Genomic DNA, 16,977 nt, shown 5'->3' on the forward strand with positions numbered 1-16,977 from the left:
CATATTGGTTCATTTGTTCTTTGAATCTTGAACAAGTTATAAAGAAAAAGTTGCTCGCTGCTACTGGCTGCGCCTTGCTAGCTGGGTGGTAGATACACATACATATATGCATTAATGTTAACAGTGCATTTCGGTATACAAACATTTTGTGGAGCATTTATCTGTTAATCAAAATATATTCAAATATATTCCCCACGTGCCAGTTAAACATTTTTATAGTCGTCACAGACTCAATTAATTTTCCGTATCATCTTCGGTCGTTAATTTTTCAGCATCTATCAGTCGTCGTTGTCGTCGTCGTCTTCGTCGGTTGATGTTTCGTACCAAGGAATATTCACTATCTAAAGGAAAGAGTTCTGGTTTAGTTCGGTTTATTTTAATGAACGCAGATTGTTTTGAACTGCTAATGGCATCGGATTCGGAAGTTTAATAATAAAACTGGAATGGCATTCCGTTGCATTTTCGTATCCTAATCTTTCAAAAAACGGTGCTCTTCTGCTCTCTATCGAATAGGGGAGATAAGGACATAACGAACCCCCGGGGCGAATAGGGCATCACTCTTTTCTAAGAAAATAAGTATTTTCTCAAATGTATTTTCAAGATGAACAGTTTTGTAGTTCCAACAGTCTTAATTTTTCAACAAAAGAGAAATCTTTTAAAAACTTAGTTGTCTCAAGTGACGAAAATATTATAACTTTTGAGCATCGGAAAATAAACTCTTATGGTCGTAAAATCACCTTGATCTAAAATGTAAGCCCCGCAACATAAAGTACACATTGTTTTTAAATTTTCACCATCATTAAATTTGACATACATTATTTTGTTATTGCTTCATTTGAAGGATCTACGACTCACCGATTATTGCAAAATGCATCTATCATGACTGGTAAAAGAAAAAAAAAATTGAATCGATCAGGAATCGAACTAGAGACCTCTGATTATCTCTCCGACACCTTACCAAATCGTCAGATGAAACAAGTCAAGCTGTAGCTCTATAAATCAGTTGACTTCATCGAGTTGAACCCGCTGCTAGATTCTACGGCAAAAGACGCTTATTGTTCCCCGACTAATGTTGCTGATACTGCCCCAGGGGGGTTCTTATTATGCCCCTACACTGACTGGTTTTAAACTTTCGGCAGAAAATTTTAAAATAAATTTATTATCGTTTGTACCTAGCTACTTTTTTTTCAATTTCAGCCAGTCGAGATATAGACTTTTTTTGTGTCTGAGCACGATACAATGATGCAACGCAACTCGCATATTATAGCTGTTTTGTATGGTGAAATAAGCGTCTTTTTTAGGAGGCCATTTTCCCCTTATCCCTGCTATGTTTAAAAATGCTTTGAGAATTTTGTTTGTTTAAACTTTTTTTTATGGATGATGAAGCAATCTAAAAAACATAGATCACATGCCTTGTGACCTCAACTGACAATATCACAGCCATCGCAATATGTGTTTTTTTTTCATAAAGCTTTAAAACCAAATTAATCAATTTCAACAGCAATTAATTAATCGGTGCATTATCGTGATACAACCAACAACACCCCTAGGATCGCATGCGTATATAAGGGTAAGACTAATCGCAACACTACCAATCCAGCTTGATTTTAACAGGTCGACTCATTAGACTTCCTCTCCGATCAATTAGTGATAAGGATCTGTTAACGCTGGCACCATAAATTTCCGCCAAGCTCTCGTCTACTTCTCTAGCAATCTCGAAAAGTGAAAAAGTGCTGCAGCATACTTTCCCGAGCCTGAAGCCTCCAACCACCAAGTTCTGACCTCTCATCAATTAAGGTTGTCGATTTATTAAATCTGCTGGCCCCTTCTCATGGAAGCATAAATGAGAGGGAACTTTGGCAACCTGTTTCTATTATAGGTATCCCATACCTACCAAGTTGCATGACATATCGCTGTGGAACATCGTGTAGCGAAAAATGTTGCATCTTCTGCGAATCGCTGCCGAATAAAATCGCCTATTTTCTTATCCGCTGGCTGGTCGCTGAACAGCCATTAAGTTTGAGCTTAGGATGCCTCAGGCTACGCTACGATGGTATTTCCTCCTAAATTGGACTAAACACTCAATTAGTTAGCTCTACGGTTTTTGGCCAGTATCATAAGCCTTGAAAGGTATTTGCAGAAATTCGAATTTTAAAAACTCGCTAAGCAGGAAATTATTTATTAAATGAACTATTTCAAGCATGACATTTCAATGTTAAGAAGCTATCAATTGGTAACTTGGCCAAAAGCTAGTGATAGAGGTTATCGTTACAACAAATCTAATGAAATGAATGAAACTAGACTTCCTAATTTTCTAAAATTGAATCCAAATTCTGACGTGGATACATTCAAATGTATTTTTTGATGATAAGATTTTTATGTTATTGCGGCGAGAAAGTTGAAAGTTGAAATTTGAGACATTGGCTGCTCCTACTTTGAACCTAGAGAGCCTACTTTAGTCCTAAAATGCCGAAAACTGTAGATAAATCATTTTTCTAGCAAAGAACTAAGATACCCCTATGCACACAATGAGCTCTTATGCTTTCTGAATCCTAAAATATTGCTTTTTGCCACAAAAAGTCTATCTGATAAAATGTTCAACGTTTTTATAAATGAACCTCCTCATCAGTGGTAAATTAGACAGCTTAATTAGTGGGATGCGTTTTGAAAAATAAGAGTAAATAAGGGTGATTGAGTGACTACGGCTCTGGAGAAGGTAGGACAATATAGCAGGACTATAAATGCTGGAAATTGAAAAGGCATTGAAGATGTAGTTTATTCAAATATTCGAGGATAACAAGTGGGCTGATGATGGAGCTATCTGCAAGAAGAGCTGCTGGTCGTTTGGCAGGAGATACATGGAAAATAGTTAATAGTCTAAGGAGGTCTGAGAATCAAATTTTCGAGGATGCAAAGCTTAGTATTAAGATCTTCTCTTATTTTTTTACCGTATTTTGAAAATTTTACCGAGCGACTTAAAGGGTGTTCAAATCGAAAAGTAGTCAACTTATATTCGCCGTATTTTTTTCTAATCATTCATATTAAAAACCTGAACACCGCTCATTTTGTAGGTGTGTGTGTAGAATGATGTTTCTCTTTGGCTTTTGACATAAGGTCTTTAGTTTTCAAAATCGTGAAAATCTGAACTACACGCACGCAGAAATAGCAAACTCGTTGAATGTTGCGAAATCAACCGTCACCAAAGTAATAAAAGTGTTCGGGGAACGGATTTGGCATCCTGCATTATGAAAAAATGTCATGGAGGGGTATGCCGCTAACAACATTCAGGTTGTGCCCAAAAATAAGAACCCTCCCAACACATCAGAACTTCTCCCAACCGAGAAATATTGGACGATAGTTAAGCAAAACCGTAAGAAGACCTAAAAACCTGTAAGCAGCGAGAAGCAGTTCAAAGCAAACTGGAGTTCTGCGCCAAAGAAAGTGGATAAGGTGATTGTTCGAAATCTGATGGCAGGCGTCAAACGAAAGTCTCGTCAATTGGGACTAGGCCGGCAGGAATCTTAACTGATTTTTTTTATACATATTGAGCATCAAAATGAAAGATAGTTTGATTTTTTTTAATAAACAAATAATCTATTTACACACAATTTATTCTGATCACTTTTTGATCTGAACACTCTTTACATTAATAAATCACAAATGCTTTAAATCTACTGTTTGTAATTTTAAAAAGAATTGGTCAATTGTGTTATGTTATTTTTAGTGGGTTTTTTTTGTGATGCAATTGGATATGGGCCACCCTTTAGTACCTTTTAAGATTTATAAAAGTTATGACCCATCAATCTTCATCTTTATCTTCTTTAACATCACCACTCTAATATAGCCAAAATTAAAACGTCATCATGACCAATTATTATGATTTAAAATTTTGGTCACCAAAGCTTTTAAAAAGCTTTTATTAAACATATTAGCAATTTTTGTTTTCACTTCCATCTGTACCGTTGAGCCGTCAACACGTACGCCGGAGCATCGTATCGTTGCTGTGTACCTGCAGGAACATTTTTACATTATTTATTTTTTCCTTACCTGTTTTTCCATCAGCACTTTTCAGTGCTAAAATTATTTTTATTTTCTTTTATTCATATTTTTCTCTTTTCTTTCCAGCATGGGGAAGTCATCGGCCGGCTCAAGAGCCGGAAGAAAACGGATTGCCGAACCTAATTCAGGTCCCTCGCCCAAAAAAGTTGAAATTTCCAACTCATTCAATGTCCTTCATAACATCGGTGATGAGGAAATATTCATATTTAATTCTGATAAGAGTACTAAGAAACCTTCTTCTTCTTATACTCTTAAAAACGAAAAGGTTCCACCAATTACGGTCACGATTCCTGACTTCAATGCCTTTCGAAAAGAAATCGTCACTTCCGTCAAGGATGTGAAGATTTCTTTTCAGATCGGTCGAAGGGGAACTGCTCGTATATTGGCGGAATCTTTCAATGATTTTCAAAAAATTTTAAATTATTTGAATAATAAAAAACATCAATTTTTTACTTACGACACTAGAAGTAATCGTCCATTTAAAGTTGTACTTCGTGGTCTCACCGGCGATCAGAAACCGGATGAGATCACAACTGAATTAAATTCTTTGTTAGGTTTTTCTCCAATTCAAGTAATTCAAATGAGGAAAAGAACCAACACGAATAATACCAGTAGTATTGGTTTTGCTCCTGAGCTTTATTTGATCCATTTTAAAAAGGATCAGGTTAATAATTTGCAAATTCTTGAAAAGGCTCGTCTTATGTTTCATTGTCGAGTCAAATTCGAACCTTTTCGAAAATCTTCAATCAATTTCCTTCAAAATATTACGCAATGTCGTCGTTGTCAAGCTTTTTGTCACGGCACTAAAAATTGTAGAATGAATGCCAGATGCATGCTTTGCGGCTCATTCGATCATGAAAAATCTAAATGCCTTTTTGGTGGTGATAAACCACAAACAGAATTTTTCAAGTGTGCGAATTGCGCAGGTAATCATTCTTCGAATTCTCTAGACTGTCCCATCAAGAGTTTCCAGAAAAGTTTCTTCTCCTCCTTCCTCTTTTTCGTCTTCACACGTCGGGCCGGCAAACAATCTGCCTGTTCGCGGTCAGCCCCGGCCTACATTGGAATCACGGCTGGGTAATACCCGAAGTGATTTTAATGTTACCTGTGCTGATTCTGCGCCCCAGACTCGTTGTTTATCGTTCTCAGAGGTGGTTGAAAATGGGTTGCCCTCTTCAGGTTTAACTAATAAAAATGGGAAAAAAACAAGTCTCAACGTTCATGCGAAGGCTTGGGAAAATCCCCGAAATTCAAATACTTTTTCTTCTCCTTCCTCTTCTGATTCTAACAATTTTGTTGATTTGGGTGAGATTACTGAGGAAAAATTAAATTTTTTGCATTAAAATTTAATGGAAATTATACAACTTATGTTGAAAGCAAATTCAATGTTTGAAGCTTTCCAAACTTCTTTTAATTATGCTAACAAAATTATTATGACTTTACGATTCCCTCATGGATCCAAATAGATGTTTAAATATTATGAATTGGAATGCTAGATCATTGCTGGCTAACCAAGATGAATTCTTTTTATTTTTGAAAATTCAAAACATACATATTGCTGCCATCACTGAAACTTTTTTTAAGCCAGACACTAACTTGAAAAGCAATGCTTTCTTTAAAATTTTACGAAATGATCGACTTGATCGACAAGGTGGGGGTGTAGCTATTGTCATCAATAGTCGTCTTAAATTTAGACTTCTTCCTTCTTTCAATACAAAAGTCTTAGAAACAATTGGAATAGAATTAGAAACTTCAATGGGGAAAATTATAATTATTGCCGCATATTTGCCTTTTCAATGCAGCGGTGAACAGAAAATTTTTTTGAAGGGAGATTCACAAAAACTTACCAGAAATAAATCTTTGTTATTTTGTTATTGGTGACTTTAATGCAAAACACCGATCTTGGAATAATATTTCATCAAATTCAAATGGGAATATTTTATTTAATGACTGCTCTGCAGGTTATTACACTGTTGAATATCCTAATGGGCATACTTGTTTCTCTTCGATTAGAAATCCTTCCACAATTGATTTGGTTCTAACGGATTAAGGCGAGCATTGTAGTCAATTAGTTACTCATGCGGACCTCGATTCAGACCACCTTCCAGTAACTTTTTCTTTATCCCAAAGTCCCATTGAAAACCCTTTAAAATCAACTTTTAACTTTCAAAAAGCTGACTGGGAGCGATATAGGAATTTTATTGAACGTAATTTGAATGTAAACGTTCCACTTAATTCAATAGAAGATATTGATTTGGCTGTAGATAATTTGACAACTTCAATAGTCAATGCTAAAGCCGCTTCAATACCCAAAGTTAAACATAAATTTAATCAACCTTTAATTGATGATGATCTTCAGTTTTTGATACGACTGAAAAACATTCGTCGACGCCAATATCAACGTACTAGGGATCCTTATTTGAAATTTATTTATTGCGACCTTCAAAAAGAGATCAAACGTCGTTTAAATTTCATTCGTAATGAAAATTTTTCCAAAGCAGTAGAGGACATAAAACCCTACTCAAAGCCTTTTTGGAAATTAACTAAAATTCTGAAAAAGCCCCAGAAGCCAATTCCTACTTTGAAAGACGGGGATAAACTTCTTTTAACGAATGCAGAAAAAGCTCAAAAATTAGCCCAACAATTTGAGTCTGCTCATGATTTTAATTTAAACGTTGTAAGTCCAATTGATGCTCAAATTTCCCTTGAATTTGATGATATTCTTTCTAAACAAAATGTATTTGAAAGTTCTTATGAGACAAATATTGATGAACTTAAATTGATTTGCAAAAAATTTAAAAATATGAAAGCCCCAGGGGAAGATGGGATTTTCTATATTCTTATTAAAAAGTTGCCTGAAATCACTTTAAATTTTTTAGTTAAAATCTTCAATAAATGTTTTCACTTGGCTTATTTTCCAAATAAATGGTAAAATGCCAAAGTAACTCCAATTTTAAAACCTGGAAAAAGTGCTTCAGAGCCTTCAAGTTATCGACCAATTAGTTTGCTCCCTTCTTTAAGCAAACTATTTGAGAGAGTTATTTTGAATAGAATGATGATTCACATTAATTTGAATTCTATTTTCCCTGATGAACAATTTGGTTTTCGTCATGGACATTCTACTACACATCAACTTTTGAGTGTAACTAATATGATTAACGCTAGCAAATCTGAAGGATATTCAACTGGTGTTGCTCTTCTTGATATTGAAAAAGCTTTTGACAGTGTTTGGCACAAAGGTTTAGTAGCTAAGTTAGCTCGATTTGATTTTCCTGTATATCTCACCAAAATTATTCAAAATTATTTGACTAGCCGAACCTTACAAGTAAGCTATCAAAATTCATGCTCTGAAAGGACACCCATTAGAGCTGGTGTCCCTCAGGGTAGTATACTTGGGCCAATCTTATACAATATTTTTACTTCTGATCTTCCTGATGTACCAGAAGGAAAAGGTAGAAGATTATTTGCTGATGATACTTTGCTTTCAGCCAAAGGTCGAAATTTACGGGTGGTACGCAGTAGATTGCAACAAAATTTAAATTCCTTTTTGAATTACTTGAAAATGTGGAAAATTTCTCCTAACGCCTCCAAAACTCAACTTATTTTATTTCCCCATAAGCCAAGAGCTCAATTTTTAAAACCTAATGAAAATCATTCCATAACTTTTAATGGGGTTTCATTAGAATGGTCTGATCACCCGAAGTACCTGGGACTTACACTTGATCGGAATCTTACTTTTAAAAATCACATTGAAGATATTCAATCTAAGTGTAATAAATATACTAAATCTCTTTATTCTCTCATCAACAGGAAATCCAGGTTGTGTCTGCGAAATAAGATGTTAATCTACAAACAGATATTCCGACCAGCGATAATGTATGCAGTTCCGATTTGGTCTAGCTGCTGCGCGACGAGGAAGAAAGCCATCCAGAGGATTCAGAACAAGGTTACAGTTCGGATCGAAACTTTGTTGAATACGGACGTGTAATACAAGCAGTGCGTTGTGAGCTTACGGAAAACTATTCTTGGAAGTGAGTGCTGGACAAAAGATGGAACCCAAACGAGAAAACACTATAGTGTTACGCTTCGGATCGAGTTCTAGAAATCCATCGGATACCGAGGTTTTCAATTTTTTTAAAGAACAATCGTGGACGAGCAATGACTTAAGTGCAATGTACAGAGAAAACTTTTCCCTTTATGTACGATTTCAATCGGAAGCATTAATGAAAACCGCCTTATCGAAACTAGGACCGCAAGTGGCGTTTAAATTTGCTGATGATTTCAAGATAAACGTGGATGTTTCGGTAGCGAACGGTGCTTTTAAATATGTCCGAATTTTTGGGTTGCCCCCAGAAGTGGAAGACAATCAAATTATTAAGGTCATGTCAAAGTTCGGAAAAATTAATCATCTAGTACAGGAACGTTTCTCTGCTGAAACGGGGTTCCCCATTTTAAATGGGGTGAGAGGCGTACAAATGGAGGTGACTGAGGAAATCCCAGCGCAAATGATTATCCAGCATATGAAGGTCAGAATATTTTACGAGGGCCTTCAAAAAAAATGCTTTGTGTGTGGTGCATTGGAGCATTTCAAAGTTGATTGCCCGAACAGAAGAAGTACGAACGATCGCCTTACGTGCAGTGGATCCAACAATAGAACATTCGCTGGAATTGTGTCAAATGGGCTAATAGATTCACAAACAGTAATGGATCTCAACCCGAAGCCGTCCGAAGATAATAAAGGAAATGAGTGTAATAATGGAGTATCTCCAATAAACATCGTCACAAACACAAACGATGAGGCACTCATCTGTGGTCAGGATAGGAACATAAAGGAACTCACGACAGAAGATTTGGGTACCGAAAAGAGCATTACATCGGGATCGAAGCAGGAAGCGTTGGCAAGGAAGGAAAAGGGGAAAAAACGAGAGCGGAAGATAATGGTAGACGATGCTGACGATACTTCGGAGCAGCCTTGCCAGATCTACGGATTTCTCCGTAGTTCTACGGATTTTCAGCATTTCTACGGAGCTACGGATCGATGCTCGAAATCTACGGATTTTCAGCATTTCCTACGGTTTTTCTACGGATAATCGCATAAATTCAAGGGATTCTGCGGATAAATGAAAATTCTACCTGACGACCAAAAAAAAAAAAAAAAGGTCATCAAGTTTTATTTTGCCGAAATCAGTACGTTTTTCGATTTTCGTCAAATCTACGGACTTGAGCGGTTTTCAATCTGGCAACGCTGCTTCGGAGAGTGATGCAGTAGGCCGGAAGCAGCAAATAGTCCCAGTAATTGGAATGGATGTTCGCTCTGCGCAAGCTCAGGCTACTCGTTAGACGAGAAGCTAGGAGCTCCTCTTGTGCATCAATTCAACGTCGATAAGGTTCAAAAATTGATGATTTTTCTAATATAAAGTGAAGAAACCAGAGTTCTTTATAATGAAATTTCCTAGAATCAAGTTAGTCGCTAGAACAGAAAGTTAACTGTATTGGAGGTAATATTTTTGAGGCAAAAGTTAAAGAAATTTGAAATTTGTTACTAGATTAAGTAATTTACTGATTAATAAACGTTTTTTGCCTTTCTTTCAGAAAGGTATAGTTATCGGTCGATTTTGGAGATCATTAATTATGGGTCTTAGATATACCTTTATAGGTACCTATCGAATCAGCTCGTCGAGTTCAGACGATGTCTGTGTATTTGTGTGTATTGGTGTGATTTTTTGTAAACTTTTTTGCACGTTTTTGCGAAACTGGGCAGTACAATAAAAATGATTTTTAGCTTAAAAAATTTGATTTTTTTTCTTCTTCGTCCTATAAAAGAAAGAAAAAAAACAAAATAGTTTGAAAAATAAATTTTCATAGTAATTATCATCAAATCATCACTCCAAAAAACGTGTCAATTTGGCTTGCTAGCCACAACCAGCAATCACTAAAATCAAGATTATCGTGTCTATGACGTCAAATTATACGTGACGTCATAGATACTCGCATGCTATCTCAAAGTATGGATCTGTCTATGTGTGGAAGGGAGAACAGACAGGCTTCACTCCCACTCAGGTTTGATGTCATCGTGACAGAAACCGTGTGGGAGGAAGACCGCAGTTTAAATTTTCCCGGCCAATGGTTGTAATTTTTTCATTGTAATGGTTCAGTTCGAAACCGAACCATATCAAAAATTTTGGAACCGAAGTTCCAAAATATAAAGTTAAAAATGGTTTTCACCAAGGGGTACGACCCCGAAATCAGTGAAGTCGTTGATGAGTACGTCATGCCCACACTGCATGGTACGAAAGTGATTGTTACTTCGAGATTCTCCCAACATTATATTCAGGTTGCTCTGTGAAGGACAAAACGACGAAGGGGCGCGTGTGGGAGAACGAAGCACACCATATCAATTTCTTCACACGCTCATTTTCATTTACCATTTTAATGGTTACTTAATTAATTATTTAATATTTTTGCTTTTGAATGAATTATCGGAAAAACTGCAATCATAATGGTAGTTCTCATGAAAAAAATATAATAAGGTTTAAAAAGTTGACATTGAGATATTTTTTTATATTGTAATTTTTAATTTTATATTCGTCTTCTTGATTGATTTTGATCGGTATGGTTTTTTTTATGATCGATATAATTATGCGTTGAGACCAGTCCGACATATCATTTACCAAATTGAAAATTTCAAATATTATTATAAAAGGCGCTTGGGATCAGAGGGGTACAAGTGTCTAAATGATAGATTCGAGAAAACGCGCTTCAAAGTTGTACAGGTGCTCAATTTTTCATATATTTTTCGAATTCGAGCAATTTTTATTCAATCAAAAAAGTGTTCAAAAAAAATTATAAAAAATTTAAGTTTTGCACCAGATGTACATTGAAACATAAAAAAAACCGTAGGTTATACTTAACTCAAAATTGATGATTTTGGCACTTGCACCCCTATGATCCTGAAGGGCTCATATATACAAATTTGAAAATATATTTTACCGATCATTGGACTCTATGTTAGAATCAAAGATATTATTTTCTTGCTGTCTTGACTCGATAGGTTATCCAGAGCAAAAGTTGAAGTATTTGAAACACATGGTTGGGAACCTTTTTTTTTTATATTGTAATCTTTAATTTTATATTCATGTTCTTATTTTTACTAAACTGACTAACCATTTACTAAACTAAAAATTTCAAAAATGATCATATATAAAAATTTGAAAATATGTTTTACCGATCATTGGACTCTATGTTAGAATCATTGCTACTTATTTTTCGCTGTTTTCACTTCATAAGTTACCCAGAGCAAATGATGAATTATTTGAAACACATGGTTGGGAACCTTTTTTTATATTGTAATCTTTAATTTTATATTCATGTTCTTAATTGATTTTGATCGGTATGTTTTTTTTATTATCTATATACCTAGGCATGCAGACCAGGCCGACAAACCATTTTTTAAACTGAAAATTTCAAAATTGATTATATATTCAAATTTGAAAACATACTTTACCGATCGTTGGACTCTATGCTAGAATCATTGATACTCTCAAGTAACATTTTGAAATCTCAATGGTTTTATAAAATAAACTAGCTGACCCGTTGTGCTTTGCTACACCTTCCGGAAATAAATGTAATTTGTAAAAATTTGTTCAAATTTAGATTTTAGAAAGCATTTTTTCAAATCAAACCTCATAATACTTCAGAACCAACTACTTTGAAATGAGAGCTGCAGCTGCAGTTCTGAATTGCAATTCAAAGATGGTATATATTATTTACTGAAACTTGAACTCTAAACTCGTTTTTCAAGATCTGAAATATGTACTCTGTACCCAAAAAAAACCTTTTTAAATATGGTCCCTTCTTTGAAAAGCTCTTTATCTTAAATTTACATGGGAGCTCTCCCATCTTTTCCAATTTTGTCCCCCACTGCTTGAAGAAGGTAGGCAAATTAAACCGGCTCGATACCCAAACAGCACTTATCATTGTAATGAAAAATATATTAAATTAGTTATGTATTAAGTACAGTGCAATTTTTTTTTTACAAATTTACTACGGTAAAACATTTATATTTAAAAAAATATCAGTTGCATCACTAAATAAGTTCTCAGCGTTTTTTTTATTTTCTCTTTGAAAGTCAAATATTCAAAAATGATGGCAAAAACAAATTTCTAAGTTTACATTTGTCCCGTATATTGAGGTAAGTGTCAATGCAAAGCTTATTTACAGATGCGTCAGAGTAATGGCTTTAAAATGGATATAATACGAATTCCTGCTTTTTGTTCTATCAAGTTTCACTGATATATCTGCTGTATTCCTGCAATATAAATTTATGTTTGTTACTCCACTTTTAACGAATGCTGTTCAAAGGGAATGACCTTCATTCACGAATACATTTAAGAATTTTCAATATCCGCTTCAGTTTCAACATTCGGAGTACCCATTCTGATCTTTCCAACATGTTGAATCATTTTGAAGATGAATTTCTTAAAAGTTCGACGTTTGCCCTTTCCCCACCGTGTAAGTTGACAGAAGGGAATATTGTTTTTAACACTTTAAGGGTATACTAAAAATTTCTCTTAAAAATTTTGCTTCCAGTTGGATATCCGTTCTAAAGTCTCGCTTTTCAAAAACGAAGCGGATCAAAGGTCTCTTTTATGCAGACATGTAACACAAAAACACTTTTCATGTTAAGTACGTTCTTGAATTGGTATGTAAGCAAAAAGTACGATTTTTTTCAGAGCGATTTTTAAAATAAAAAGCTCCCATTTTCATTTCTAAATTCGTTTCAGTTGTGTTTTTGGGCCGAAGTAACAATTTCTAAAAGAAAACATAATTTTTATTTTTTTCATCAGAAAAAGTTGAACGTTTGAACATGTTCTAATGTTCCTTGAATGAAAATTCTAATGCTACCTACATTAACATGAACTAAATATAGAAGTATTTTTCAAATCTTTAAATTAGTTTTGATTCGATTGATAAAATACCAATCCGTGTCACATCTAGGCGTCATTTATTACCACGTGCTGTGTACAAATCAAATAAGCAAGAAAACACATCTAGGTTGCATATCGCCCCCACGTGTTTGAGAACAGGCGCCTTATTGTTAAATTTTCCAGCAATCAATGAACAGTGCTTTGGTTACTATCCTCTTACGACGACGTTTGCTCGCCCATGGAGACGAAAAACAAACCCTTCAAAGAAAATATGCTTGGTTGAGAAATACGCGCGAAAATATTCCTACTGATCAGTATGCTTTGCCTGGGTTACTCGCGACGCCTCGACCATAGAGACGAAAAACAAACCACCCAAAGGAAAAAAAAAATCTCAAGAAAATGGATGTCATGACTTTTATTTGTTTCGAAAAACTACAAATTTTGTATGGAAGCCCCCCCTCCCTTAAGTCGGATGGAGTTTTGACTATTACAGAAACCATCCCCGGCCTCAAAAACCCTCAGATGCCAGTTTTGACGATGATCGGTTCAGTAGTTTCCGAGTCTATAGGGAACAGACAGACAGACAAACATTCATTTTTATATATATAGATAAGATGTTTTTTAAAGGGGTTGAGAAAGATCTAAAAGCTGTAAAGCGTATTTCGGGAAAACCATTATATAATCTATCTTCAGGATAGTTACACGACCTCTATACAACTTTCTTATAAATCACCTGTCAAGTCCAAGATTAGTTTTATCATTCAACCTTATATAGGTTTCGAAGTTCTCTATACAGCAAGTAAAAAACCACCGATGAATGCAGCACTTGAACAAGACCAAATTGCATTATACAAAACTAACGAGAATTGACATTTCAATTTCGATCGGATGTATACAAAAATAAGTGTTCGAAATATGTACTGGCGAAGTAAACTTTTGTGGTGGTAAAAATTTAAAACGAGGAATAATAATCATCAATTCGTTGATTAGCTATCGAAGGCAAGACTCGAGCAGGATATTTTCAGTAGCAGAACACTCTTACGGAGCTTTCTGATCAAGTTTTCGTGGGCCTGCTGGGTTGCACAACACGGGTGGATTTCGAAACACGAACATTTTTCTACAGAGTTTAACCAGGCCGTCAGTAATTGTTCTGCTCAAGTGTTAAGTGATCACATTCTGTAAGAAACAAGCATGCAAGAATCGACTGTAAACTTTTATTTGCTATCGGAATTGGACCCCCCAAAGAAGCTTCGAATGTGTTCGTAAGATACCTATCAAACAGATCTTAAGTAGCAAAGATAAAAAATAAATGTTTTAAAATTCTGTATTCTTAATTATCAAATAAAATTTTATCACAATGTTGAATTCACTTTCACTATTGAATTATTAATTTAAAATGGAGTTAAGCTGCCTTTTCAATTCGGAACATGTAAAAAATCGTAGCTGTTTCTGTTCCCGGAAGTAGTACTTTTTTCATCCAACTCGAATGTAGGTATCCATTAATTAGCAGTATCGTAATCCATCTTCCGCTGTCCATTTCAAAGATTTTATGCATAAACACTTCCATGATTCTGAGATGATCCGGTGGCGGTATTTGTTCCTCATGAATAGAGAAGAATTCAGCAGCACACAGCTATACTCGCCGGTTTTATTCCGATCACTTTCAGCGAACAAGCCGTATTCCGAAACATCTAAAACATACATATTGCTTTTTAATTTCTGTGTGATAAATACAATAATTTTGGAGTTATTTACCTGTTAATTCCGAAAAGTTGATAACCATTTCTGAAGATTTTCTGGTTCCGATTTTTCAGGAGGAAGACAACTTCGTGCTCGAACTTTCTGAAGCAGTTTGCCGGAATGCTAATTACTCTTGGAATGTTTGAACAACGGATCCGGCGGTGGACAGAAAATATCAAACTTTTTTTCTAAAAGTTACGAGGAAATTAGCTTTCGGTAGCTGTTCTCACTGCAGAGTATTTAAAAACAACAGGAATCAAATTTGAATCACGAATTATTTTTGTTTTTTTTGTTTACACTGTGATTTGCAACAACCGTTATTTTCGAGTTTTGGTAGATCTGGAGAAAGCCTTTTGGCTTTAAGAAGAGCAAAATTGAGTTAGAGAAAACAAATTGTTCTGGTAATGGCATTTCCCCAGAGTATATGGCCTTATAATTGTTTTTCCAAAGCCAAAATAGATTTTGACAACCTCTCGAAAGTCAGGACAAGTCCTGAAAAGTCAGGACACCTGGCACCTCTGACGTGCATTACAATTGTTCAGTTGTTGTTGTTGTTTCTCTTGTACCTGAGTAACTCTAAAGGTGCCAGGTAACCTGATTTATCAGGATTTGTCCTGATTTTCTAGAGACCGAAATTAAGATTCAAAATTTTTTATAGGATAAAAGTATTTTGAAATAATTAACATAATAAATAATTCACATAAATAATAACATAATTGTAAACTTATTGAAAATTGTTGAATGATTGAATACTGGAATATCTTGTATGATCCCATTTCTATGACATTATGATCATATATCTATAAAATATAAGAGCTCTAAAAATGAAGAGTATAATTTTTAAAAAAGATGCCTAACCATGTGTTTCAAATAATTCAACCTTTCAAGTAAAGGAAGCGAATAATTTGAAAAAATAATTGAGTAAAATTACAACTGCTAGACTAAAATACGATGCTTCAACGTAGGTGACAATAATCGATCGAATTAACTATAGAAATTAAACATTTTGACAACTTTGAAATATCAATATTTTCAATGTTGTCATTTTGTCACTTATGTCACAGGTTATACAGAGCAAACGTAGAAATATTTGAAACACATTGTTGGGGACCTTTTTTTGATATTGTATTTTTTGAAATTGTATTTGTTATGTTATATTCGCCTTTTAAATTGATTTTGATCGATACACCTATGCGTGTAGACCAGGCCGACTAACCATTTACTAAACTGAAAATTGTAAAAATGAACATAGATACAAATTTGAAAATATATTTAACCGATCATTTGACTCTATGTTAGAATCATAGATACTCTATTCTTGCTGTCTTGACTCCATAGGTTATCCAGAGCAAATGTTGAATTATTTGAAACACATGGTTGGGAACCTTTTTTTTATATTGTAATCTTTAATTTTATATTCGTCTTCTTAATTGATTTTGATCGGTATGTTTTTTAATAATCGATATACATATGCGTTGAGACCAGGCCGACATTCCATTTACTAAACTGAAAATTGTAAAAATGAACATAGATACAAATTTGAAAATATATTTAACCGATCATTGTACTCTATGTTAGAATCATTGATACTCTATTCTGGCTGTCTTGACTCCATAGGTTACCCAGAGCAAATGTTGAATTATTTGAAACACATGGTTGGGAACCTTTTTGCCTTTCTTTCAGAAAGGTATAGTTATCGGTCGATTTTGGAGATCATTAATTATGGGTCTTAGATATACCTTTATAGGTACCTATCGAATCAGCTCGTCGAGTTCAGACGATGTCTGTGTATTTGTGTGTATTGGTGTGATTTTTTGTAAACTTTTTTGCATGTTTTTGCGAAACTGGGCAGTACAATAAAAATGATTTTTATCTTAAAAAATTTGTTTTTTTTCTTCTTCGGTCTATAAAAGAAAGAAAAAATAACAAAATAGTTTGAAAATTAAATTTTCATAGTAATTATCATCCAAAAAAACGTGTCAATTGGCCTTGCTAGCCAAAACCAGCAATCACTAAAATCAAGATTATCGTATATATGACGTCAAATTATACGTGACGTCATAGATACGCGCTTGCTAGCTAAAACTATGGTCCTGTCGATGTGTGGAAGGGAGAACAGGTAAGCTTCACTCCCACTCAGGTTTGATGTCATCGTGACAGAAATCTTGTGGGAGGAAGACGACAGATCAAATTTTCCCTGCCAATCGTTGTATTGTTTTCATTTTAATGGTTCAGATTGAAACCGAACCAT

Source organism: Uranotaenia lowii, chromosome 2, assembly GCF_029784155.1.
Source record: "Uranotaenia lowii strain MFRU-FL chromosome 2, ASM2978415v1, whole genome shotgun sequence".
Lineage (NCBI taxonomy): Eukaryota > Metazoa > Arthropoda > Insecta > Diptera > Culicidae > Uranotaenia > Uranotaenia lowii.